This window comes from Oryctolagus cuniculus, chromosome 3 (genome assembly GCF_964237555.1).
Source record: "Oryctolagus cuniculus chromosome 3, mOryCun1.1, whole genome shotgun sequence".
NCBI lineage: Eukaryota > Metazoa > Chordata > Mammalia > Lagomorpha > Leporidae > Oryctolagus > Oryctolagus cuniculus.
In genome coordinates this window covers 43761740-43788863 of record NC_091434.1, presented here as the reverse complement: position 1 = coordinate 43788863, position 27124 = coordinate 43761740, and the positions used below count along the sequence as shown (strand labels likewise).

At 40.2% G+C, this 27124-nt stretch overlaps 1 protein-coding gene and 1 long non-coding RNA gene across 8 annotated transcripts in view; one reads left to right on the top strand and one right to left on the bottom strand.

The window, feature by feature from the left end:
* HECW2 (HECT, C2 and WW domain containing E3 ubiquitin protein ligase 2) overlaps positions 1-27124 on the bottom strand; it is a 445235-nt gene that overhangs the window by 358924 nt on the left and 59187 nt on the right. Inside the window, exon 1 of one of the 7 annotated variants that reach the window (XM_051849338.2) lies at positions 10144-10758. The exons of the other annotated variants lie outside the window; for them this stretch is intronic. The gene's annotated coding sequence lies outside the window, so the exon portion shown is untranslated. Of the gene's footprint in view, positions 1-10143; positions 10759-27124 lie in introns of those variants that run through there. 7 annotated transcript variants of the gene reach the window in all.
* Positions 5199-26513, top strand: LOC127491725 (uncharacterized). The gene is made up of 4 exons (XR_007920620.2): positions 5199-5310; positions 8088-8396; positions 8758-8893; positions 18184-26513. It is a non-coding gene; the product is annotated as an uncharacterized lncRNA (long non-coding RNA).

Below are 27124 nucleotides of genomic sequence, written 5' to 3'. Positions count from 1 at the left end.
AGTTACACAGAAAGAGGAGCGGCAGAGAGAGAGAGAGGTCTTCCATCTGATGGTTCACTCCCCAATTGGCTGCAACAGCCAGAACTGTGCCAAGCCAAAGCCAGGAGCCAGGAGCTTCTTCCAGGTCTCCCACGCGGGTGCAGGGGCCCAAGGACTTGGGCCATCTTCTACTGCATTCCCAGGCCATAGCAGAGAGCTGAATAGGAAGTGGAGCAGCTGGGACTAGAACTGGCACCCATATGGGATGCCGGTGCTTCAGGCTAAGGTGTTAATCTGCTGCACCACAGTGCTGGCCCCCCAGAATAGCTTTTTTATTATTATTATAAAGAGCAACTAAGATTTTTTAAATTGTCATATATATTCTCCTTTCAAATGTTGCATGGTACTGAAGAAACTGTTGGAAGTAATGCTACAATTATAGAAATTGAAAAAAAAGGAAATTTTTAGGAAAAATTACTAATTTTCAAATTGGAACTAAAAACTTAGTTTTCCATGTGTTCACATTTATATTTATTAAAGCACAGAGTTTCTTCTGCTTTGACTTTTTCAAAAAATTCTTCTTGAATGTAAAAGACTCTCAGTATCTAAACTCATGAGTACTATCATAAATTAACACATTAAGTGACTTGGGCTTACTTGTAATTAAATATAAGAGGAAAATAATATCTTCTGGTTTGGAACTATCAATGTTTAAACTTCTCTTGAGCATAAATTTCCAAAGCCAGAAACAAGAATGGTAAATTAGAATTCACTAAGCTACAGCTACCGCATGTCCGCAGAAGGAAACAGGACACAAGATGCATCCTACTTCACTTTCTCTTTTAGCACACTCCCTGAATCCCCAAAAATAATTAAGATTACAAGCAAACTTCATTACTCAAATCCCATTCATGTAGGTGTTCTTCAGTGCAAGAGTCCTGAATTTCCCTGAATCTAGTTCACATAGTTTTGGTTATCTTAAAAATGCTTTCAGGGGTGGGCCAAGTTGCCTCTTGGGACACCCATATCCTGTATCACAGTGCCAGTTGCAGTCTTAGCTTTTCTGTTTCTAATCCAGTTTTCTCCTAATGCACACTCTGGGAGGCAGCAGATGATGGCTCAAGTGTTTGATCCCCTGCCACTCACTTGGGAAACTCAATGGAGTTGCCCTAGTTGTAGCACATACTTGGGGAGTGAACCAGTGGATGGATGGATGGATGATATCTCTCTCTCTCTTTCTCTCTCTCTCTCTCCCTTTCAAGTAGATGAAAACAAACTTTTTTTTTTTTTTTTGACAGGCAGGGTGGATAGTGAGAGAGAGAGACAGAGAGAAAGGTCTTCCTTTTTTTTTTTAACTTTTATTTAATGAATATAAATTTCCAAAGTATAGCTTATGGATTACAATGGCTTCCCCCCCATAACGTCCCTCCCACCCGCAACCCTCCCCTTTCCCACCCCCTCTCCCCTTCCATTCACATGAGGATACATTTTCGATTCTCTTTATATACAGAAGACCTTTTTGCCGTTGGTTCACCCTCCAATGGCCGCCACGGCTGGTACGCTGCGGCCGGCGCACCACGCTGATCTGAAGGCAGGAGCCAGGTGTTTCTCCTGGTCTCCCATGGGGTGCAGGGCCCAAGTACTTGGGCCATCCTCCACTGCCTTCCCCGGCCACAGCAGAGAGCTGGCCTGGAAGAGGGGCAACTAGGACAGAATCTGGAGCCCCGACCAGGACTAGAACCTGGTGTGCCGGCGCCACGAGGTGGAGGATTAGCCTATGGAGCTGCAGCGACGGCCGAAAACAAACATTTTTTAAAAGCATTTTTTAAAATGTTTTCAGAATAGTGCTAGTACTTACATGAAAACCTGCTTAAAACATTCAGTCTCAATGATCAATAGCAATTACAACATTTTAAAATGACATATTTCTTACTTCTTTGTCTTTACTTAACCAACTTTTGTGGTTTGGAGTTCTGTTTGTTTCAGTTTACTTTGTTTCTTCCAACCTAACTGAGCTGCATATCATCTTACAATAGGTATTTGTGATGAAAATCCAAATTAGGAAATTATTGTGACTTTCCCTTCCCTCAGAAAGAAGATATGTCACAGAGTCAAATAAGAACATATTGTCAAATTCATATAACAGACTCCCTAATTGATATACAAAATTTCAAATTTCGTAAGATTCAAGAGGAAAATGGATATGGAGGAGAGCATCCTGCAGCAGCTCTTTGGCCCATTACACGCAGTGTAACAGCAGTGTTGGGAAGGGGACTTCCCTTTTCTTCCCTCGGGCTTCTGAACAATTCCTTCCCTTCTACTACTGCTCGGATGCCATGACCTTTCCTTCATTTAACAGCTGCACACCAGGCATTGGCCCTGACCCATGGAGCTTACATCTGGAAGGAGAGGCATGCTCTTCATCCAGCTGGATCCTCCCAAAACCAACAGGCAGTAAAGAGTGGGAATGGGGCACTGTGTTTACACAAGCCCACCCTGAATGTTCTGCATAGCTCAGGGAAAGAGTGTACATGGAGGCCCACACCCATATGTCTAAACGTATGCTTAGGCATTTTTAAAAGCTATAAGTCAAGCTAAAAAACACCCACATGTTCTATTCTTTTACCTTGACTTTCACAATGGCCTCTGGGCCTACTGCCCAGGTCTAAGGACAGAATTGTGATCATGAAGCACAGAGGTAGCTTCTATTTTGCAGTGTCAGTTAAGAGTAGTTCAGAGAGGACAGAAGTGAAGAACCAGAGGCCTGGACTGTGCCACCAAGTAAGCCCTACCACCACCCCCACACCGGCGTTCCTCCCACTCATCCAGCCAGCCAGCAGCAGCAAAGCAAGGGGAAAAGGGAGATGTTACATAGACTGCCGCTGCAAGAACTGGTGTTCCTATAAGAGCAGAGAACACAGCACAGAGCCATCACGAGGAGAGAAGGGGAAGAAGGGAGTTGGGAGGAAATTAATGCTCAAAGTCAATTCTACCCAATTCAGAGGGACAGAAACACAAACACAAGAAAACACGAGCAGCAGCATTTAAAGAGATGCTTATTCAACTATACCAAAATGTCAGTATTTTTAATTTAAATTTTAATATATTTGCAAAAATACATAAACATATATACAAAGAAACTTTTTATTTTTGTCATTTTTAAAAGATTTTGTTTATTTATTTATTTATTTGAAAGGCAGAGCTACAGAGAGAAAGGGAGCGACAGAGAGATCTTCCATTGCTGGTTCACTCCCCAAATGGCTACAGTGGCAGCACATCCTACGATGATGGGTACTATTATGGAAAGTGAAGACAGTTAATGGAGAGACGAGGAAGGGGGCATGTCTTCCCAGACACAGTTAGGGAAAGACAGAGTCACAGGGGTCAAGAGGAAAGGAACTGGTAAGTGCTCAGCCTGTTCAAGTTCAGCAAGGATAGTCACAAGGAGAGGTATGGTTTCCATGATCTGAGGTACATTTTGAAAGAAGCATTTTAAGGAAAAAAAAAGACCCAAAAGAGGTAAAAATACTGTACAGCCATAATTATAGGAGAAATTAGAAAAATTATTTTTTAAAAAGGGTCCAAATGACTTTTTAGGTGACTTCTATCATGCCTTGGAAGAACTGATTATGAGGTTCCCAGAATCTGTAAAACAAACCAGACCTGGGTATACATATCACCACCATCACCCCTGTATCTACTGCACATGCTGTGTACTCCCAGTTACACATTTACTTTATAAGCCTATGGTCCCCAAACTTCAGTCATTCAGGTGCCACCTTCACAGTTTCTGATGTTTCCAAATATCATCTATAGTACATAAAAATCATATTTAATGTTTATTTAAATTGACTACCTCAAAAGGTAAACTTACATTACTATCAAAAATCAGTATCACTTGTCAAGATCAATTAAAATAACTACATAATTATTATAATGTTTTAAATATTTTTCTGCATAAATACCAAAGAGTAGTTCAGTCTCTTCCAATATTTGGAACTGGCATAAGGACAATATTTTAAGAAATATTGCTATAGGTCAAGGCCACTTAGGACACCAGGTATAAAAATTTTAAATATAATGTTGGAAATTCTACTACATAGTAGGTCAAGTTTTATGTAAGAAATAAATAGAATACTGGAATAAAAGAATGACGTGGCATTTGGGATAAAGATGATACGTGCCTATCAAATATGTACACAGAGAGGGATATAGGAATATATTACAATGCATATTTCAAAACCATTCATTATCACTTGTGAGGTGAGAGGTGTAATGTCATATAATCAAGTTCCTAGAATTCACACTTAGTGCTGTGGTTCTCAACCGGAGATGATTTTGTCCTCCAGGATTCACTTGGCAATGTCTGAGGACATTTTTAATTGTCACAGCTAGGGAGGCTACTACAGGCATCAGGTAGGTAGAGGCCAGAGATGCTGTTAAATGTCCTATGTTGAATGCACAAGACAGTTCCTGGATGGTAAACAATTATCTAGTACAAAATTCCAATAGTAATGAAGTTGACTGACTTATAAAAAATGTAACATCTGATTCCAAATCTAATTCCAAGTCCACTGCTCTTTTCATTACACTATATAGCATCCCCACCACGGAATTACAACATTATTTCTGGGGCACTGTTGTTCAACAGGCTAAGCCATATGCCCACATCAGCCTGCTGGGAGAACCAGATGTAGTTCCTGGCTTAGCAGGAACAGTTCCTGTTGCAGACATGTGGAGAATGGAGAGCAGAACAAAGATCTCTCTCTGTCGCTCACTGTCACTCTACCTTTCAAATAAATAAATACATCTTTTTAAAAATACATTTTTTTCTTTTCAACTTTTATTTAATATATATAAATTTCTAAAGTACAACTCTTGAATTATAGCAGCTTTTCCCCCTATAATCTCCCTCCCACCCACAACCATCCCATCTCCCACTCCCTCTCCCATTCCATTCTTCATCATGATTCATTTTCAATTATCTTTATATACAGAAGATCAATTTAGTACATTCTAAGTAAAGACTTCAACAGGCTGCACCCACAAAGACACACAAAGTTTACATACAGTACTGTTTGAGTACTAGTTTTACCATTAATTCTCATAGTAACAACACATTGAGGACAGAGGTCCTGCATGGGGAGCAGGTGCACAGTGACTCCCGTTGTTGATTTAACAATTGACACTCTTATTTATGATGTCAGTAATCACCCAAGGCTCTTGTCATGAGCTGCCAAGGCTATGGAAGACTCCTGAGTTCACCAACTCCAATCTTATTTAGATAAGGCCATATTCAAAATGGAAGTTTTCTCCTCCCTTCAGAGAAAGGTACTGCCTTCTTAGATGACCCATTCTTTCCACTGGTATCTCACTCACAGAGATCTTTCATTTAGGTGGTTTTTTGTTTTTTGTTTTTGTTTGTTTGTTTTGCCACAATGTCTTGGCTTTCCATGCCTACGAATCTTTCATGGGCTTTTTAGCTAGATCTGAATGCCTTAAGGGCTGATTCTGAGGCCAGAGCGCTGTTTAGGGCATTTGCCATTCTATGAGTCTGCTGTGTATCCTGCTTCCCATGTAGGATCATTCTCTCCTTCTTAATTCTATCAATTATTATTTGCAGACACTGGTTTTTATGTAATCTCTTTGACACTTAATCCTATCTTTTTGATCAATTGTGAACTTAAACTGATCACTTTGACTAGTAAGATGGTTGGTAAATGCCACCTTGATGGGATTGAATTTGAATCCCCTGGCACATTTCTAGCTCTACCATTAGGGGTAAGTCCGAGTGAGCATGTGCCAAACTGTACATCTCCTCCCTCTCTTATTCCCACTCTTATATTTAGCAGGGATCACTTTTCAGTTAAATTTAAATGAGTAAGAATAATTGTGTGTTAATTAAAGAGTTCAACCAATGGTATTAAGGAGAACAACAACAACAACAACAACAACAAAACACTAAAAGGAATAAAATAGTAAGTTGTTCCTTGACAGGACAAGGGCTGATCAAGTCACTGTTTCTCATAGTGTCCATTTCACTTCAACAGGTTTTCTTTTAAGTGGGGCCGGCTCTATGGTGTGGTACATAAAGCTGGTATCCCATATGGGAACCAGTTCACATCCTGAGTGCTCCTCTTCTGATCTAGCTCCCTGGTAATGGCCTGGATAAAGCAGCGGGAGATGGCCCAAGTGCTCTGTTACCCATGTGGGAGACCCAGAAGAAGCTCTTGGCTCCTGGCTGAGGCCTAGCCCAACCCTGGCTATTGCAACCATCTGGGGAGTAAACCAGCAGATGGAAGATATTTTATCTCTCCCTCCCTCTCACCCTCCCTCCAACTTTTTCACACAAATAAATCTTTTTTAAAAATACATTCTTTTTAGGGGAAAATGTATTTTGCTCCACCTGCACTGTCATGTAAGTACCGCGCACTCACCGATTGTGCAACTGGAGCTCTTGGGGGAAAATGTATTTTGAATTCCAATGAACTCTAAGATGTACCTAAACACTATACCTACGTGAACAGTCACGACTGAGAGAGAAGACAGCTCACTGTGAAAGGAGTGTTCCTCCTCCAGAAAAATGACTTTGACACCAGAAAGTTAATGCATTCCTTCCACCACCCAGCCATGCCAGATGCTTTAACAGCAGTCCATCAGAGTGCCTGTCCAGCCAATTTTCTCCTGTGACATGAACATTCCTCGTTGACCTCAATATGTTCTGGAAACCTGGGTTCATTATTTTCAGCTGTCCTGAGAAATCTTGTCACAGGCTAATGTGTTTTAAATACTGTTTGCTTGTGCCATTTGCACAATTTATGTACCAGGGGAAAACTGGACTACTTTAAACAAACATATTTTTATCCCTCTGCAACTGTTCTAAAAGAGTACTGCTATTTGAAAAATGGAAGGAGGCATAAACACGTTACTTTATTTTTCTTCAGTTAACTACCTTGACCTACTTTTTCTAACGTGTTTCTATTCCTTTACTCCAACTGCAGAGAGGTGAAGAAAACAGTTAATAAGGTATTTTGTGTCAAATATAGAATAGCTTGTGTCCATCAATCTCTGGGTATGCTAGAGGCAAACATACTAAATATTTCCACCCTTCCGTGTGGAGCAGCTAAAATACAAATTATAAAACTAAACCACGAAACACAGCCTTCAAGATCACAATTTAAGAGCTGGCAAAAGAAAGCTATTGGATTGAATTCTCACTGCAGCTGATAGGCAGGAAGTGTTTGATTCTCAAAGTTCACGGATTATAAAAAGCTTCACTGTGTGTGCAGAGGGTTGAGTGTAGGATGAGTAGGTGGGGTATAATAAGAAAGAACACTATTTTGGTTCTTTAGAGGATTTAATTCCTTTATCCTAGCCTTCCACTAATATTTGTGAGGATATGCAAAGCACCCCAGAGTATCTGTCCCCAGGTCTGTAACTTCTGCCCTTTCCCCTCCATCACCTTGTACCCCAGAGGCACCCTCCCTGATGAGCACAATCATTCCTTTCCTTCATCTCTCCTCCACTTTTCCCTTTCTAAAGATAATGCCAGTACTTCCTACAGAGTTTCTTATTAATATTTTTTAAATTTTTTAAAAGATTTATTTATTTATTTATTTGAAAGTCAGAGTTACACAGAGAGGAGAGGCAGAGAGAGAGAGAGAGAGAGAGAGAGAGAGAAGTCTTCCATCCATTGGTTCACTCCCCAATTGCCCCAACAGCCGGAGCTGCACTGATCCAAAGCCAGGAGCCAGGACATCCCTCCAGGTCTCCTATGCGGATGCAGGATTCCAAGGACTTGGGCCATCCTCGATTGCTTTCCCAGGCCACAGAAGAGAGATGGATCAGAAGTGGAGCAGCCAGGACTCGAACTGCTGCAGGCAGCGGCTTTACCCACTACACCACAGCACCGGCCCCTCCTTATATTTTCATCAATTTAAAAAAAAAAAAAAAATTACTACTCTGCACAAAAAACTCTACCCATTGCAAGACAAACATGAATTATTAATTGTTTAAATGAGCTTCCAACTCAAATGTAGGAAAATTAAAAAATGGTTTAGTTATAGAATTTTCTTTCTTTTTTTTGTTTTTTTTTAACTTTTATGTAGTAAATATAAACTTCCAAAGTACATCTTATGGATTACAAGATTACAAGAGGACTTAAATGAAGGATCTCTGCGAGTAAGATCCCAGTAGAAAGAATGGGCCATCAAAGAAGGAGGTACCTTTCTCTGAAGGGAGGAGTGAATTTCCACTTTGACTATGACATTGTCCAAATAAGATCAATGTCCACGAACTCAAAAGGCTTCCATAGCCTTGGCAACTCATGACAAGAGCCTAGGGTGATTACTGATGCCATAAACAAGAGTGTCAATTGTTAAGTCAACAACAGGAGTCACTGTACACTTACTCCTCAGGTAGGATCTCTGTCCTTAATGTGTTGTTCAATGTGAATTAATGCTATAACTAGTACTGAAACAGTATTTTACACTTTATGTTCTGTGTGGGTGCAAATTGTTGAAATCTTTACTTAATATATACCAAATTGATCTTCTGTATATAAAGATAATTAAAAATGAATCTTGATGTGAATGGAATGGGAGAGGGAGCAGGAGTTGGGAGGGTTGCGGGTGGGAGGGAAGTTATGGGGGGGAAGAATTTTCTTTCTTAAAATGACCTTGTCATATTTCAAAACTTTTTAAATAAAAACATTCGAGCCCTGAACATTAATGATGCTAAGCTTTTCTTAGATTGTATTATTTTGTATTTATCTGAAAGGCAGAGTGACAGAGAGAAGGAGATCTTCCATCTGTTGGTTCACTCCCCAAATGGCTGTGACAGTCAGGCCTGGGCCAGACTGAAACCAAGAGCCAGAAACTCCATTCAGGTTTTCCACATGGGTGCAGAAGTCCAGGTATGTGGACCATTTTCTGCTGCTTTCCCAGGCACATTAGCAAGGAGCTAGATCAGAAGTGGAGCAGTCAGGACACTAAATCGGCACTCCCAGATGAGATCCAGCATTGCAGGTGGCGGCTTAACCCACTGTACCACAACGCTGGCCCATCTAATTTTTTGAGGTAGGATTATTGTAGTGATTTTCCACAAATGCGGGATTTTTTACCTTGCCATCTATTTTTTCATATGGTGCGATCAAAAGCCCAGAAAAGCTATAGACCAGCACTTCTAATTATAGTGTAGTTCTGTGGTTTTAATTAGTAGTATAAAACTAATTTAACAGTGACTTACTTTTCCCTGCATATTTATAACCACAAGCAATTAGCAGTAAGGACTGTGAGGACTTCTCCCCTGCCCTCTTGAAAAATCTCTAAAAATTAGACCTTGTAATCTAGTTGATGATAATGCAGATTCAGTAAATAACTTATTTTGGAACTCTAAAATATGAAATTTCTAAATGTGAAATCAAAAACACTAAAAGTACAATTAAATAAACTTATCAAAATATCAATAAATAATTCCATTCATTTTCTGAAATCAATAAAATAGCAGTGGACTTTAAAACCAAATGATGTATTGCACACTGCAGAGGTAAAAATTGATTCCACAACCTATTCTCCAGCCTGCTGCACCAATACCTTCATACTATTCATCCAACAAACATGTGAATGTCTACTATATGCTAGAGAGGGTAGTCAGGGTTCAGAATTCAGTGGTGAGCAAAACAAAGACCATCTCAGAGCTTACAGATTGAAATAAAATAAATAAGCATATTATGGTAGGTGTGACTGCAGAGGCAACAGTGCTATAAAAAAAAATCCCAGAACAAAGAAGACTAACAAAGACCAAACCATGGTTACTGTATGAGAAAGCTGATGATGGTATGGTTTTACCGTCTAGAGTAATCCACCTGATGAATAGTCAGTAAACATCTACTACGTGTTCAGCACAATGCCAAGCACCTGTCCTCAAACAAAGCTTAATTCTAGTTGGTGAGAAAATCATCCATTTACAATGAGAATACAAAACATTAAACAATGACATACTTAGCCATGCACAACAAATGAACATAGTAAGAAACCACAACAGTAGGCTAGGTTAATGGAAGAATTTGATAGGCATGGAAGATGGGGAAAATTCATATGTGGAGATGTACGGTGGATAAAAATTTCATCCACATCATTGCAACTCAAAGAGTGGTCTACATACCGGTATCCATTGGCAAATGGTTTGCCATTGGTCTATGATGTTAAGTACAGAAGGAGAAAGCAGTCAGAAATCTTTCTAACATTTGAAATTGCAAGCTCACAGCCCATGGACTTCACTTAATGAGCAGATCACAGACCAGTAAGGGCACTATTCAAATTCATGGTCTGGGACATGTGTGACATGAGCTGCCAGTGTTGTGCAGAACATTATGACATATAATACTTCAGGCTAACCCAGAAGTTTATAAAACCCAGAAACCATTTATGTCTTCAAGAGGCAAGTCATTATTTTCAAATGGTTGAAAGTGGTTCTTGAGAAAGAATAGAAGATTAATTTTGAAAATAATAGCTTCACTCTAGACAAAAGTTTAAAATGAATATCCTAAGCTTAATAAATTGTTTTTAAAATCTCTTCTTTGAGAGAACATAAACATCCCTTCTTTGAGATAGGTTTCTGTGTTTTAAATGTCATTAAAATAAATCTAAAACATTTTTAGGTATGAATTAGACCTTCTGAGAAGCATTTATCATCAGTTCAACCTAGATGAGAAGTTAACAAGCAGAGAGCAAGCTCATTTGTAGCATTAAACAATTTTAACACTAGCATGTTTCAAGTTATATTTATAGTGTACATATGAATTTTTAATTTGGTAGTCACTACTTCATTTAAATATAGTTATAATTGTAGGACAACCAAGTTATGAATTTAATAAAAATTCTCATTGGTTTCCTAAATGCACTTCCAAGGAACATGTATATAGTTTAAGTATATTTTTGCACTTTTTTCCTTTTTCCTATATTATTTGGGTTTTTTGATCTTTTGTTATTTATTGAAATGTAATTTTGTCTGCTTAATTTAATACTAAAAAGTCCAGGCTTATATTTTGTTATATCTGGTTTTTGCTTTATTTTGTAGTAGTAATTCATAGTATCAGTCCACAATGTGCTGGGAAGTAAAATTTAGAAAAAGAAAAACTGGTCCTGCTCCACAGATAATTTGAGAAATACTGATCTACTCTAGCCTGCTAGAAAACCAGCCGGAGTTATACAATTATAGCTTTCCCTAGGGCCATATTTTCCAAATTCAGGATGTGTTGCTTGGTAACAGACTAGGCATTAAATTACCTGGAATCAGACAGGAAGAAAGTCATTGCAAGCTGGTTTGTTTAGAAGAGGTCTGAGACTTTTAGCAAGCATCAGTTATGCTAGATAAAGGCTGTACATCCCATGGCTCAAGAGCTTGCTACCAGGCAGTTATTAGAATGAAATCAAGTCACAGACTAAATTCAGCCAAAGAAACATACATTATCCAGCAGGCACAAAGTCTGTTTTACAGCTTGAGGAAGTCCACTTTCTTCTTCAGTTACTTCCTACTATTATCTAACATAATAGATAAACCTCCAGAGAAATGTGGGGGTGCCTGGTGACTGGACAACCCAGTGTCCTGGGGCCACTGCAACATTGGCAACTCCTGGGCTTCCCACAATGCATCCAAACAAAGTAGCACACATTTCCCAGATGAAAAACCATTCCTCATGTCCCTTAGGCTAATTAAATCTTTCAAGGCAGAGTTCTACAACAATATTTGAAGTTCTAGATATTCAATATGGAAGGTGTGAATTCCTTATTAGGGAATGTGAAATAATACCTCCCCCATCTAAGGGGAAATCAAGGTAAGGATCATACCACTTATAATAATTCACTTTCTATTTTTTTTATTTTTATGTATTTATTTTATTTATTTATTTTTTTTTTTTTTTTTTTTTGACAGGCAGAGTGGATAGTGAAAGAGAGAGAGACAGAGAGAAAGGTCTTGCTTTTGCCGCTGGTTCACCCTCCAATGGCCACCACGGCTGGTACGCTGCGGCCAGCACACCGCGCTGATCCGAAGGCAGGAGCCAGGTGCTTCTCCTGGTCTCCCATGGGATGCAGGGCCCAAGCACTTGGGCCGTCCTCCACTGCACTCCCGGGCCACAGCAGAGAGCTGGCCTGGAAGAGGGGCAACCGGGACAGAATCCGGCTCCCTGACCGGGGCTAGAACCCAGTGTGCCGGCACCACTAGGTGGAGGATTAGCCTATTGAGCCATGGCGCCAGCCAATAATTCACTTTCAAACTAAATTAATACATACACAAAGTAATAATTTTATTTCAATACTGCTACTGACACACAGTCTGTTTAATGAAGGTTGTCTTTAATAATTCTCCAATATGACTAATCTTTCATGTTAACAAAGGGTAGAAATTCAGTTTAATGCCTATGGCAAGACTCAGTATCCAGTGAGAAGTTTGTTTTCACTGTAACGATGTTACAGGTACCTTCCTTATTAATGAATAGGCGTGCAGAGTTATCTTCTATAATCAGTTTCCTTACATTAAATAAAAAGTAAATATAAAGAAAATATTAGATAATCGGTAGTAGAAGCAGTATTATAAGGCAAAAACTTGTGGAAATTCTCCTGTTCTCATTTAGAAATCTTCCTAATCTACCTTCCCAAAGCCTCACAAATATCAGCTCACACGAGTTTGTGGAGGACAGCTAGTGCTAGAAAGCCTGGGGCTCAGAGTTTCCCATAATCCTTCCCCAAAGGTAAATCCCATGGGCTAATCCCTCCTCGCTGCAACTCTTCCCGCTTTAACACCTATTAGAGAGCATGTGATTCTCAATTCGTTTATGTTTGTATTGTTGGGATTTGACTAGTCAATGGAAAATAAAGTCAGACATACTATTCTTAATCATAGAAATTAAGTTATACGTAAGCTACATTACCACCATCCTGTTCTTGTGGGAGGTACAACATGCTGGGCGTCCCCTATTTACAGTTTGTTGCCTCAAGCAGCAAAAAGCTCATAGATTTGCAAAATCATCCCTGATCGTCAATGGCAGAAGCACCAGGGCTAGAACCCTGACAACCTGGCATTCTACTCCCAGCTCCACCAACAGAACATGATGCTCCTTCAAAAAGCAAAGCAAAACAAACCAAAAAGCACAGAAGGCTTTTCTATTGTGCACATCCCAGGCATTGTCAACACATCACTGTTCCATTGTTCTGCCCATTCTTCATCAGAGCAGTCACAACTGCGTGGTCATGCCTGGTTCCTTTCTTAATTCTAACAGAAGCAAGAGGAGAGAATTCCACATCCCTACAACTTTTCATTGTGTAGAACTCCAAACTCCCTATTTTAAAGTTTCATTCAAAGGCTTGGCTAACAGAATGAGTAGTCACATATCTGGAAATTCTATGGCTTTCTCTGATCTGTTTTAGTGAAATGCTCCCAAAACTGTCAACTGAGATTTCCTTTATCTGTGCAGAGAAGTTGTGGTCACCCAGAAGCAGGACAGTGATTTGACTAATGAGAGCAATTCTGGCCATCACACACTCTGTTTTCTCAGAAACAGATATTGAATGAGGTTGAGGGTTATAACCACATGCAGAAACCACACCATATGGAATCAATGTTCCTGCACACAATTAAACAGTAACTTTTAAGACAGAAAAAGGTTCTGGTACTGCCAGAGCAAAACCATCCTGCTAAGTACCCAAAGAACTGTTGATTTCTATTTCCCTAAGTGATGCTTGCATTGATGGAGAACAATACTTTGGGGGCAGACATTTGGACCAGTTGTTAAAACTCCCCCATCTCATACCATATAGGTTTGACACCCACCTCTGGCTCACTCCTGCTTCCTGCTAATGCAGCCCTTTGGTGGCAGCAGTGATGGCTAAAGTAATCGGGTCTCTATCACCCTTGGGGGAAACTGCAATTGAGTTCCTGGCTCTGGGCCTCAGCCTCAGCCCAGTTCTAGCCATTGCAGACATTTGGGCAGTGAACCAGCAGATTGGAGCACTGTCTCTCTCAACTCTCACTCTCTGCCTCTCAAATAAATGAACAAATACATATTTTTAAAAAGAATGATACTCTGAAAGGGTATCTCTAGGTATGTCTAGGAAGAAATATATATATATTATTATCTCTTTTCACAATTTGGTGACTCAATTTTGTTTGGCAAGAGGAACTCAAATTATCATAAATATATTTAAGTGGCATTTTGTTATTATTAAAAGAGAATTAGGGGCCACTGTTGTGGTGTAGTAGGTTAAACCACCACCTGTGACAAGACATCCCATGTGGACACTGGATCGTGTCCTGGCTATTCCACTTTCATCCTAGTTCCCTGCCAATAGTCTGGGAAAATAGCATAAGATGGCTCAAGTACTTGGGCCCCTTCACCCACGTGGGAGACCCTGATGAAGTGCCTAGCTCCTGGCTTCAGCCTGGCCCAGCTCTGGCCATTGCAGACATTTGGGGAGTGACCCAGTGGATAGAAGATCTATCTCTCTCTCTGTCTGTCTCTCTCTCTCTCTCACTTTGCCTTTCAAATAAATATATAAATTTTTTTAAAAAGAGAATTAACATGGATTTTGATCTTTCTGCCACCAATTCCCTGTGATCTCAGGAAAGTCACAACCTATCTGAACCTCTGAACCTTATTTCTTTACTTGTCAAATCAGGCTCAAAAAGTTATAAGGGAAAAAATGTTCAAGGAGATATTCTTGGGAAATATATGTAAATATTAGTGGTTGTTATGAAGATATGGCCAAGGCCTAAAGATAAGGGGCATGCTCATGTCTGGCCACCTGACTCACTCACATTGGAACTCTGTCGCATGAAAAACAAACAGCTCTGCCCTCTTGGCCACTGTATTATTGGATTTCTTTGTTACATCAGCCTACTTTAACTAATGCAGTTATTAGGACCTAAAACAGAGGTTACAAATGAACCGAGACAAACTAAATCCCATTTACAGATATAATTTGCTTGATCTTTTCAGTGCTTGTCTACACAATATTCTATATGTTTAATTTCTACTTAGTTGTCAACATTTAAAGATGAGGACATTTTACATCCAAGATTCTTTGGGGAAAAAAAAAAGGATCTCACAACAATGAGTTCTTATTTACAAAATAATTGGAAATATAACACTTGGGTGGAACTAAATAGACTTGTCCCCTGTGGAAGGCCCATGCTCTATCTAGTTCCCCATAGCCTCCCACTATTATAGCAGGCCTGCTTTACTTAGTTTTCTTACTCTAAGCAAGTCCTAATAAATATTTCACTGTGCAAGACTCATTATATAAATCTGTGAACATTTAAACTTGGGAAGGGGGTTATATAATGTCATGAAATTTGAATCCAAGGAGCAATATATTAAAATAGTTAATTTCTACCAAATTGCTCTCCACTAAGTTTGGCCTGTTCACCACACTATAACTAACAAATAACCATCCTTACATAGTATAGACCACAATATCCCTTCTCACCTGGTTTTAAAGCAGTAGTCTTCCAACCTTCTATCTTATCGACCTATTCCCTCACAGCATTAAAATCATAGTCACTTTCCAAAATTATAAACTTAGTACCCTCCTTTGCAATAGTTTTATCTGAACCTTAGGATAAATCCTAAACTTCTTACCTAAACTGCTAATGCCTCACCATTGTTTGGGGAGCAGTCTTAAAATTTACTTCCAAATACAGTTATCTAGTGAGATAACAGATCAGGGAAGGAGGGAAGGAAAGAAGGAGGGAGGGAGGGAGAGAGAAAGCGAGAAACCAGAGACAGTTAACATTTCAGTTTCCTAATCAGAAATGTACTTCTGTCAACACTGCAAAGACCCTATGCAGGTATCCATCCTCTAGAAATTACTATCCCAAATCCTGACTGTCCTGTGGGAGGGGAATAAATGTGTTTTAGTTTAAGTCACTCTAACATGTGATCTCTTCCTTGCGGCACCTTACATTAGGCCCTAACACTACACCTAGTGTTTTCTGTTCTTTCAACACTCAGGCTCCCTCTTACCATTAGTTCTTCGTATTCTTCCCTCTCCCTGGAACTTTCCCATCTCCTAATCTTCATGGGACCAATTTGTTATAAGATTAATTCATTAGTTAATTAATTAAGCAAAGGGACAGAGAGGGAAGGAGAGACAAAGATCTTCCATCCACTAGTTCATTCTCCAAATATCTGTAACAGCCAAGACTGGGCCAAGCCAAAGCCAGGAGCCAGGAACTCCATCCTGGTCTCCTGCAAGGGTGGCAGGGACCCACGTAATTGAGTCATCGTCTGCTGCCTTTCTCAGACACATTAACAAGGAATTGGTTCAGAAGTAGAGTAACTGGGATGCCACCTGGCACTCTGAAATGCCAGCCTTGCAAGCAGTGGCTTAACCCCCTGTGCCACAATGCCAGTCCCTGGGCAAGTTTCTACTTTAGCTCTCACTTCCACTGAAAGATTATCTCCAGTCCTAAGACTGAGTCCTAAGACTGTATCCCCTTGATACATATTCCAATAACTTCCAGCCACCATTTTATGTACCAGTGGTTCATTAGTCAGTATGAGGCATGCCAGAAGTAATTTTTCATTAGTGAAATCAAGATTAAAAGAGCCTGAGTTCCTGAGCAATCTTTAAGAGTAGAACCAGCCATCTACCCTGACCTGTTGACCAACTCCAGGCTATTTCAATGTGGGAAATAAAAGTCTTCTTTGTTCAAGCTACTAAAATTTGCAATGATTTACTAGAGCTACTCAGCTTGTACCTTAATACACTTACTATATTAAATGTTCTTCAGGACTACAAACAGACCAGTGTTCTCTCTCACCTGATTCTTCATATGCTGTTTTCTGAGCCTGGAATATTCTTCTTACCTCCAAATGCTAACCTAGCTTACTACTAGCCTGACTGCAGCTTAAAGATAATCTTCACAGAGATATTCCCTGATCTTGAAAGTCCACAAGATCTTCACTGAGTACTCCAGTATTAGACTCTGCATACTTCTCATCATTTTGTCAACACACTCTACAGCTTAAAGATAATCTTCACAGAGATATTCCCTGATCTTGAAAGTCCACAAGATCTTCACTGAGTACTCCAGTATTAGACTCTGCATACTTCTCATCATTTTGTCAACACACTCTACTGCTCCTAGATTGCTAATAGTCTCTTTCCTGAGAAACATTAAGCTGCTTGCAGTGATAGCTACATCTCACTTGTTCACTGCTATACTGTGGCATCAACCCTGTGCCCCACACACTACTGCATCCTCACACTGTGATCACACAGGGCACGTCCCTCTAGCATGGCCACAGCAACATCTGGAAAGATCCTGTCAGTGACCAGGCTGTAATCTATTGTTCCAGATGTTATTGTATTTTACTTATAATAGTACTAATAAGAAGGAGAAGGAGGAGAACATAAGAGGGGGAAGGAACTGAGGATGGAGGAGGAACAGGTTAGTTTGGCATCAACTGACATGGCTTAGGGAAGTCTTCAGTGTAGGCTGTTCCCCAAAATGTCTTGCTAAGAAAATACATTCGAGGCCGGCGCCGCGGCTCACTAGGCTAATCCTCCGCCTTGCGGCGCTGGCACACCGGGTTCTAGTCCCGGTCGGGGTGCCGGATTCTGTCCTGGTTGCCCCTCTTCCAGGCCAGCTCTCTGCTGTGGCCAGGGAGTGCAGTGGAGGATGGCCCAGGTGCTTGGGCCCTGCACCCCATGGGAGACCAGGAAAAGCACCTGGCTCCTGGCTCCTGGCTCCTGCCATCGGATCAGCGCGGTGTGCCGGCCGCAGCGCGCCGGCCGCGGCGGCCATTGGAGGGTGAACCAACGGCAAAAGGAAGACCTTTCTCTCTGTCTCTCTCTCTCACTGTCCACCCTGCCTGTCAAAAAATAAAAAAATATATAAAAAATAAAAATAAAAAAAAGAAAATACATTCGAAATATTTTGGGGAGGGAATTGAAGAAAATTAACAAACATATGGTTTTCTTTAGCTAGAATTTATTTCATATCCATAGCATATAATTTTTTAGTATGGAAGCCAACTAAATGCCCTTTTACTATCTTCATCCCAGATAGAACTTCAATTGCATTTTAGCTGTGTTGTTTAGCTGTGGTGGGTATTGTGGTACAGCAGGTTAAACTGCTGTTGGGACACTGCATCCTTACCAGACTGCCTCTGTTTAAGTTCTGCTTCCACTTCCAATCCAGATTCCTGCTAATGTGCACCCTGGAAGGCAGAAGATGGTGGCTCAAGCACTTGGGTCCATGCCACCCATGTAGAACTGGATGGAGTTCCCAGATTCTGGCTTCAGCCTGGTCCAGCCTGAGATGTTGATTGTGTGTGTGTGTGTGTGTGTACTAATAAATTATAATTCTATGAAAATGTCCAACCAGAAGTCATCTTACCTCGTGGAGAGAAACTGTAGGAAAATCCTTACACTGAGAATTAGCAGCCAATGTCATTGCAAAGTTTCTAACACACTAATGCTCATTGCTGACATGGAACATTCTGGAGCCTCTCTACATTAGGAAACAACTTCATCTACCACAAGTAAACCTTGCCCTTTAAATCATTAGGAATCACAGTAGCCACCACAGTTTTGTAACCTTCTCACTTCTCTTTCCACCTTCCTGCTTTCCCCTTCATTTGCAGGCTACAGAAAAACAGAGCTCCTATTCCTTAATCTCAGCAAAATCGTATGTATTCTTGTCCATCACACAGGAAAGGGAACATACAGATGTAATTTCAATCTTGATCTTCCATTAGCAATGTATTTAATTAGGCAAGTAGCTCTGTAATCGTCATTTTAAACCAGGCTGACTTTTTTCTGGCTCAATTTATTTCACTAAAATTATCGAGTAGATGTTAGATTCTAGAATTTAATTAAGAGCACAAAATGAAAGCTTTATAATTACTTCCATTTTGCTTTGCATCAAAAATAAGACAGATTTTGCTTGAGATAAAAATATAATACTAGCCTTGTGGAAAATGATTGTTGTACATAATTTATATCCTCATTCCCATGAACTATCTGACCCAGTGTATCTGCTACTTTGATATTGTTCATGAGCTATCAGCTTGGCTGTGGATTTGATTTGTTTCTCTATGACTGCTCTGATTTACCGTTGCACACTATTCCCAGATTCGTGATTTCATCTGCTTTTACTGATAACGTGTCTGCTAAGATATCCCAACTTTGTGTCCTAAACTAAAGGAGATCAGACAACTTGAAAGCAGAATCACAGCCTTTAACATCCTTTACAATCAGCCACTTATAGTTCTGTCTCATAGATGTAATTCCAGACCACAGGAAATCTTCAGTCTGCCTGTAAATGAGTCTTCAGTGTGTGTCAGGGCCTCTTGCCCTAGTGCAGCAAAAAATCTTGGCTTTGCTCCTAAATAATGCAGCTCTTCTCAACCACAAACACTAAACCACTCATATGTCAGCATTAATAAACAGGCATAAATTACTGGTAGCAACACACTGGGAGATCTGAATTCAGTGAGTGTGAAACATCAGGGAGAAATTTGTCACTTTTCTCCTCTTTAAATAATACATACCTAAGGACCAGGAAAGAGTATTTTCAGCTTTAGAAACAAGAGTGGGGGTTGAAATGATAGCTAATCCTCTTCTATTCTCTTATGCTTCACTCTATCTCCCATAAATATCAGAATAGATTCTGCATATTCTAGTAAATGTAGGCCAGCTGCTGTGACGCAGAAAGGAGATTTGGGGCTTTGAGATATAAATTTTTCAAAGAGCTAAAAGTAGCTCCCAAGAACCTGCCTAACACAACTGCCTGCCACAGCCTCAGACAGTGTTTCCATGGTCCTGCTACTGTGAAACAAGGGGAGTGCTCACTGTGCTTATTCCAGCGACTTCCCCTAGCAGGGCAAGGTTTGACCAGAATAAGCCAGGTAGGGGCAAACATTTCCCAACAAGCCCAAGATTCCAAAATCTGATCCTATTTCAATTGCCAAATTGTCCCCCACATCTAAATGGAGACATTTTTGAAATGGCAAATACTAAATTAACAAAGTGGCTAACTCCAAAGCTAATGAGTATTTCCTTCCATCTATACCAATTTTCACAACAAAATGAGAAAAAAAGTTGTCCCTATAACAATCAAAGATCTTCATTCTTCTTCAATTGCTAAAAAAGCTAGCCCCTAAAATTTATATTTAAAGCTTTGTTGGTTGGCTTCATTTCTCACAACATAAAAGAGATTCCCAAATTTGTGAAGATCAGTGCTGCTTTCAGAAAGTTAGCAAAGACTTCAATTGAATAAACACAAAATCAAGACCAATATTAAATTCTTGTAGGTAGGCCCTTGCTACCAGAGAGAGAAATACAGGATGTTTACCATGTTGGTTTTGTTATTTCTTAAGTTCTGGCTCTAACATAATACATATCAAAGTATTCCAAATGCATCAATGTTTAGAAACAAAACTATGTCACATCAAATTCACATTACAAGAGTTTGGATGAGTTCAGTATAGTACTTTAGATGACATACTGAAAGATAAATAGGCTTGTTAAACACAAATTATAAGGCAATTTAATTATAAGCTACAAGTTCTGTTTACTTAGAGACTATATGTAAGAATGCTGCGTCAAAATCCCTTATCCCCTGACCATATGCCTAGGTCTCATATTTGTGACCCAGTCAATCCTAAACGAATATACAATAGTCCCAGCTATCCTTTCCTTCCCCTCTGCTTACCTATCCTCAGTCACTACAGCTACTTTGGAAATATAGCAATACTTTGAGTTGAAAAAGTAGCAGAGGAAAAATCAGAGAAAGAAGAAACAGTTTATAGGATTAGACCTCTGGGACAAGCTGTCATAATTCATTATGTTGTACTTTAACTTTTATCTAGAATGTGTGAAATTGCTTGTTTCAATATGGTACATTGCCTCTGGTATCATCAAATAGAGATTTTAGTAACAACCACTAATTATACCTGCAAGGAAATCACTAAGTTATGAAGAAAATAATATCATTATTTTGTACTCTAGCACCTATCAAAGAACGACTAAAGAAGAAGAAAAATGGATGATTGCAGCTCAATAACTTGCAAGCACTTTATGCAATTTGGAAAGATAATATGGGCCCTGGGGCCTATATAACATCCTAAGAGCTCAAGTTCTTGGAAGTTAAATACTTATTTTTCTAGATGGCTGAAGGCAGGTATGATACATTGACTAAATCAAGGATTAGTAGGCTTATAGGTTGACAACCTAACAATCCATCTCCCTCTGGTTTTGTCCAATTTTGAGTTCATTAGTTTTCTTGGTACATGGTTCATCACTCTGAACTGTGACAGCATTCTACATAGAGGACTAGACCAGACCAGAGAGCTAGCTAAAAAGATCATAAATGTCAGTGGGCACTTGCTTTCCCAAGTTCAGGCATAAAAGCTGCCTCTCAAAACCCTTGCTTCCTATGTATCTCTGTTCTCATCAACTTCCAAAATTCTGTTAATAAACAGTAAGAAGAATAAAATTTTTTTTCTGAGTCACCAGAAGAATCTACCATTTTCCTCCCATGATTCAGATCATGCTTGAAAGGAAAATGGAGATTACACAGCTCAAACGTCACACAGAAAATTATTTTTAGAGGGTACATGATCCAACTCTCTGGACAAGGTTATTAGAGCAACAAGGTCACCATTAACCTGCCAAATGGCCATGAATACACTGAGCATTGACCTACCAAGTTAGAAGGCCATTACCATTCATTTAATCTTGTATGGTAATATCAGCAATGCTATTAAGTAGAAGACAGAATCAGCTGTAACCAAACAAATCCAGAGCTCCTACGATTTAGCAGGGGCACACATCAGCCACATTTCAAAGGTTGACTGCCTAACTGCAAATAGAGAAGCCAGGAAAGGTGGATCTAGGCAAAGTAGAGAAGGAGGCAAAACCAACTCCCTTCTGCTCAATCTTGCCTAAACTCATTCTCATTCCAGAAAGAAGAATGCTATTCTTTCTTCTCCCTCCATATCACAGCCCCCTGCTCCTAAAAACAAAAATTCATTTACTATATGAGCTGCATCAGCTTTGGTGGAAAAAAAAAAGCAGGAATATCTAAATACTCCAACTGAGTTTCCAAGAAAACATGCTCCTAACCATAAACAAAAAACTTACAAAGGATATTGGGAAAACTTGTTTACAATGTGAGAATGTGCTGTGGATGTATGGGGACAGGGTGGAAGGTAGGAAGATAGAAAGTCTCTGAATGGAAAGCAATGGACCCCAGAGGAATTCGAATATCCAACCTCGCAACCAGCCAGGCAGATCTGAAAAAGTCATAATTCAACTGAAGCAAGGAATTGGGAGTGGCAGAGCCCTTGGCCTGTCAAGCAGACCCGACAGGACACAGATGATTGTAATTCTGAAAAACTTCTCAGAAAACCAAGGACATCATGAACTAGGGCAGAGAACAGGCCAGGCTAATGTGTGGCTTAACAGCCTTCAAAAGACAGACTAAGAAGTCTAACAGAGATGGTCAAAAACCCCAATTATGGGGCCAGCACTGTGGTGTAGCAGATAAAACCGCCGCCTGCAGTGCCAGCATCCCATATGGGTGCTGATTCAAGTCCCAGCTGCTCCACTTCCAATCCAGCTCTTTGCTCTGGCCTGGGAAAGCAGTAGAAGATGGCCCAAGTCCTTGGGCCCCTGCACACATGTGGGAGACCTAGAAGAAGCTCCTGGCTCCTGGTGTCAGATAGGCTCAGCTCCAGCCGTTGTGGCCATTTGGGGAGTAAACCAATGAATGGGAGACCTCTCTCTCTCTCTCTCTCTCTGCCTCTCTGTAATTCTACCTTTCAAATAAATAAATAAATCTTTAAAAAAGAAAAACTCAAATTATCTCTGCCTTACAGAGATTGTTCTCCAGTAACCTCCTCACCCTCTTCCACAAAGCAGTTGAGTCTTAGTATATCCCAGTGTTTTGCAATAAAGACAAACAAGAGAAATGATAAAGGAGATAGTGATTGCCAAGTTTTAGAGTATCTATGAACATTTGGAGAATTTGTTTAAAATGCACAACCTGAGGCCCAATCCCAAGAGATTCTAATCCAGGCAAATTCTGTTCCAGGCAGGCAGTTATGGACCACACTTCGGCAAACACTAAGTGACTACGAGGGCAGTAAAACTGAGACAGGCTAGAAACAAGACTCACAATCAAACCCCACCTAACCCCACATGTATCCATCTCCCGTGGGAACACATATCCATCTCTGACCACAGGTTGTTCCACCACCTCCAAACCAATCAGTAGCAAGGAACAACCACCTTCAAACTGCAAAAGACTCCCTACTGCCCTGTTAGAGATTTCCCCAACCCACATGCATGCCCAGAGTAGCCGAGGATGACCAATATATGACCCTCCTCATACACTTGCATGTTATGTGAAAAGAACCAACTGCACTTAGAATATGGAGCCAGGTGCCAATCAAAGTGCCATGTGCTTCTGAGTGGAGACCAAGAGGTCATAGCCATCTCTCCAACCTAGTAAAACCCTATTCAACTACTGACAAGAAGCCAACTGGTAGAAGTACTTCCTGCCATGTTGTCTGTTTTGTGTGCAAACATAAGTCCCCAATAAACCTTCTCAAGGTTGAGCACTGGCTTGTTGCCACGTTCTGTTTGTAAGAGAGCCAAAGAACCATGGGTTGGTATCAAAAAGGGCAATTTGCTATCTAGCATAGCAGTCTTACATTCCTCTAAGTGGCATAAAAAGTGTGCCATGTGTTCTGAAGTCATGGGAAAGGTGTTGGAAAAGGAGTTTTTCTGAACTGGTCCCATATTACAATTTACAATAGACTTGTGACTATGACTTGAATTACTCTTGTGGCAGGCCAGCCACCATCTTGGAACTAAGTCGGTCACAGAGGGAGTCAGTACCTCTCCAAGACCAGGCTTGAGTATTTAGAAAAAAATTACTTTTCATATCGAAAACTTTCATGGTTTTAAGCTACACAATGATTTTATGAACCAACATGTTCTGATGCTTTTACTTTTGTATGTGTTGAGTTTTTCTCCCAGGTACCTTCATTTTTGTATGAAGGGTAACTCTGGTGGCAAGAGAAAGAACAGAGGCTGTCTTGCAGGCATCAAAATTTATCCAAAATATAAGCTTAGCACTCACATAGGAAGTAGCCATCTCTTCCATACCAAATGCAACCTACCACCATAATGGCTCTCTTGGAAGCTTAAGTGCCATCTGAAGGTGGGAAAAATATAGTATTTTCTAAATACCTCTGAACAAAGACACCAAGTCCTTTCAACAGTGAAAAGTGGTATTCTGAAAAGTCTAGCCAATTTTTTTAACTATAACAGTAAGAAAATATTGCCCAAGTGTTATGAATGGTGTCAGAGTGCAAAAGTACCCCAAAGTCCTAAGCTAAGAATAAAGGTAGATTGTAGAGAAATTATTATTTTTAATGTGACAGACAGAAAGAAAGCAAAACTGGCAGACAGCTCCCATCTACTAATCCACTTCCCAAATGCCTACAACAGCTAAGGCTGAGCCAGTTGAAGCCAGGAGTCAAGAACTCAAACCAGATCTCTGACATGGATGTCAGGGACACAGCTACCAAAGCATCACCTGCTGTTTTCAAGGGTACTCATTAGCAGTAAGCCAGAATCAGGAGCAGAGCAAGGACTCAAACCCAGGCACTCCAATATGGGATACAGGTGTCCCAGTGGCATCTTAACCACTAAGTGAAATGCCCACTCCTGTAGAGAAATTCTGAAGATTCCTAAGTTCTTGCTGACGAGTTCAACCTCTGTTGGATATTGGGCAAATCACTTAACTTCTGATGCTCATTTTACAAATGCATAAAATGAAGATAATATTCTCTCCCCATCCTCCTCATGGAGAGAGGTCAGGCTTCAGTGATAGGAAGCATTTAAGAGTTTTCCATAAAATGTTTTTATCAATAAATAAACAAATATTTTTATCACCATGATTGTTAGTCCATCGAGACTTAAAAATCAAAAGAGCAAGTAATTATTTTACCCACTAATGACTTCCTTATTAATTTTTAAATTATATTTCCAAGGAAATCTGTTAATGTCAATGAAACTGATTAGAATATTATAAACTGGCCAGCGCCGCGGCTCAATAGGCTAATCCTCCGCCTTGCTGCGCCAGCACACCAGGTTCTAGTCCCGGTCAGGGCACCGGATTCTGTCCCAGTTGCCCCTCTTCCAGGCCAGCTCTCTGCTATGGCCCAGGAGTGCAGTGGAGGATGGCCCAAGTCCTTGGGCCCTGCACCCACATGGGAGACCAGAAGAAGCACCTGGCTCCTGGCTTCAGATCAGCGCAGTGCACCGGCCGCAGCATGCCAGCCACGGCGGCCATTGGAGGGTGAACCAACGGCAAAGGAAGACCTTTCTCTCTGTCTCTCTCTCTCTCACTGTCCACTCTGTCTGTCAAAAAAAAAAGAATATTATAAACCAAGTATGAGAGAGGAGGAACATTTGTGCATAAGGAATCTAAATTTCAAACACCACTTTGTTTATTATACATTTTTCTGAAACAGAAATCACTATATACATATATTATATATATATAGAAGTACAATATTTTTTATCCCAAACCTTCTCCACAGAACATTCACACAAAGAAAGATTAGTCATCTTATTCAGAAATAAAGAATATGAATAACAGAAACTAGAAAAAAAAACAAGCTGTAAAGTTAATGTTGTGCCAAGAGATTGAACAAAAAACCATCCTCAGTTTACCTATGGCCTTCCAACCATTGGTATCATTATACTAAAAATTCTCTTGCCAATCTCCTCCATCCCAGCTTTCGCTTAACCCACTACCCTACATAGCCAGTGCTCTTCATTCCCTCCATAAAATACATTGAGCAATGCCCTTGGACCTTCTGAGAACTGAACTGTAGGCCTCTTATGCACTTGTTCCCACCAACTGAGTGAGTTATAGACTCCCAAAAACCAACTGCGCTTATTCCCAAATCTGTTTATGACAGTTCTACTTGTTGAAGTAATCACATAGTTTAATTACACAATGAAATTAACAATGTGATTTACTGGTAGAATTTAATGATATGTAAACTACTGCAATTTGAGAAAAAGAGTGACTGTATCTATCAAAAACAAGTTAGATGCTTTAGACAAAACTTTTGGCAAAAAGAAAATAACTAAAAATATTTCTGTCAAATAAACAGGGGGAATTGGGGCCACCACTGTGACAGAGTGGGTTAAAGCCCCAACCTGCAGCACCAGCATCCCATATGCGCACCAGTTGGAGTCCCAGCTGCTTCACTTCTAATCCAGTTCCCTGCCAATGCACCTGGGAAAGCAGTGGAGGATGGACTGAGTGCTTGGGCCCCTGAACCTATGTAGGAGCCTGGGAAGAAGCTCCTGGCCTGGCCCAGCCCTGGTCATTGCAGCCATTTCGGGAGTGAACCAGTGTGTGGAAATTCTCTCAATCTCTCTCTCTCTCTCTCTCTCTCTCTCTCTCTCTCTCTCTCTCTGCCTCTACCTCTACCTCTACCTCTACCTCTACCTCTCTACCTCTCTACCTCTCTACCTCTCTACCTCTCTACCTCTCTACCTCTCTACCTCTCTACCTCTCTCTGTAACTCTGCCTTTCAAATAAATAAAAATAAATCTAAAAAAAAAGAATGGTGGAATCTTAAAATTCTAGAATTTTTTTCATTTTTAAAATATTTTTAGCCATTCCTTTTTTTATTTATTTGAAAGGGAGAAAAACATAGAAAGAGATCTTCCGTCCATGGTTCAATTTCTCAAATTTCCCCAAATGCCCAAGCTGGGCCAGGCCAAAATCAGGAACCTACAATCCAACCCAATTCCTCCATATGGCTGGAAGGGACCTAACCACTTGAGCAATCACCTGCTGTCTCCCATGGTGTAAATTAGCAGGAAGTCAGATTTAGAAACAGAGCAAGGACTCAAACCCAATATGAGATGTGGGCATACCAAGAACTACAACACCAGAAGCTTACACCAAAATTCTAGAAAAAAACTGTATTTCAGTTTTTTCCTAAGAGTCTTTAAGTATATTCTCTAATGAAGAAATGAGTTGGAAATCATGGAGGAAACATTATGGGTATGGCCTAAGTAAGAAAGCACATGAGCAACTC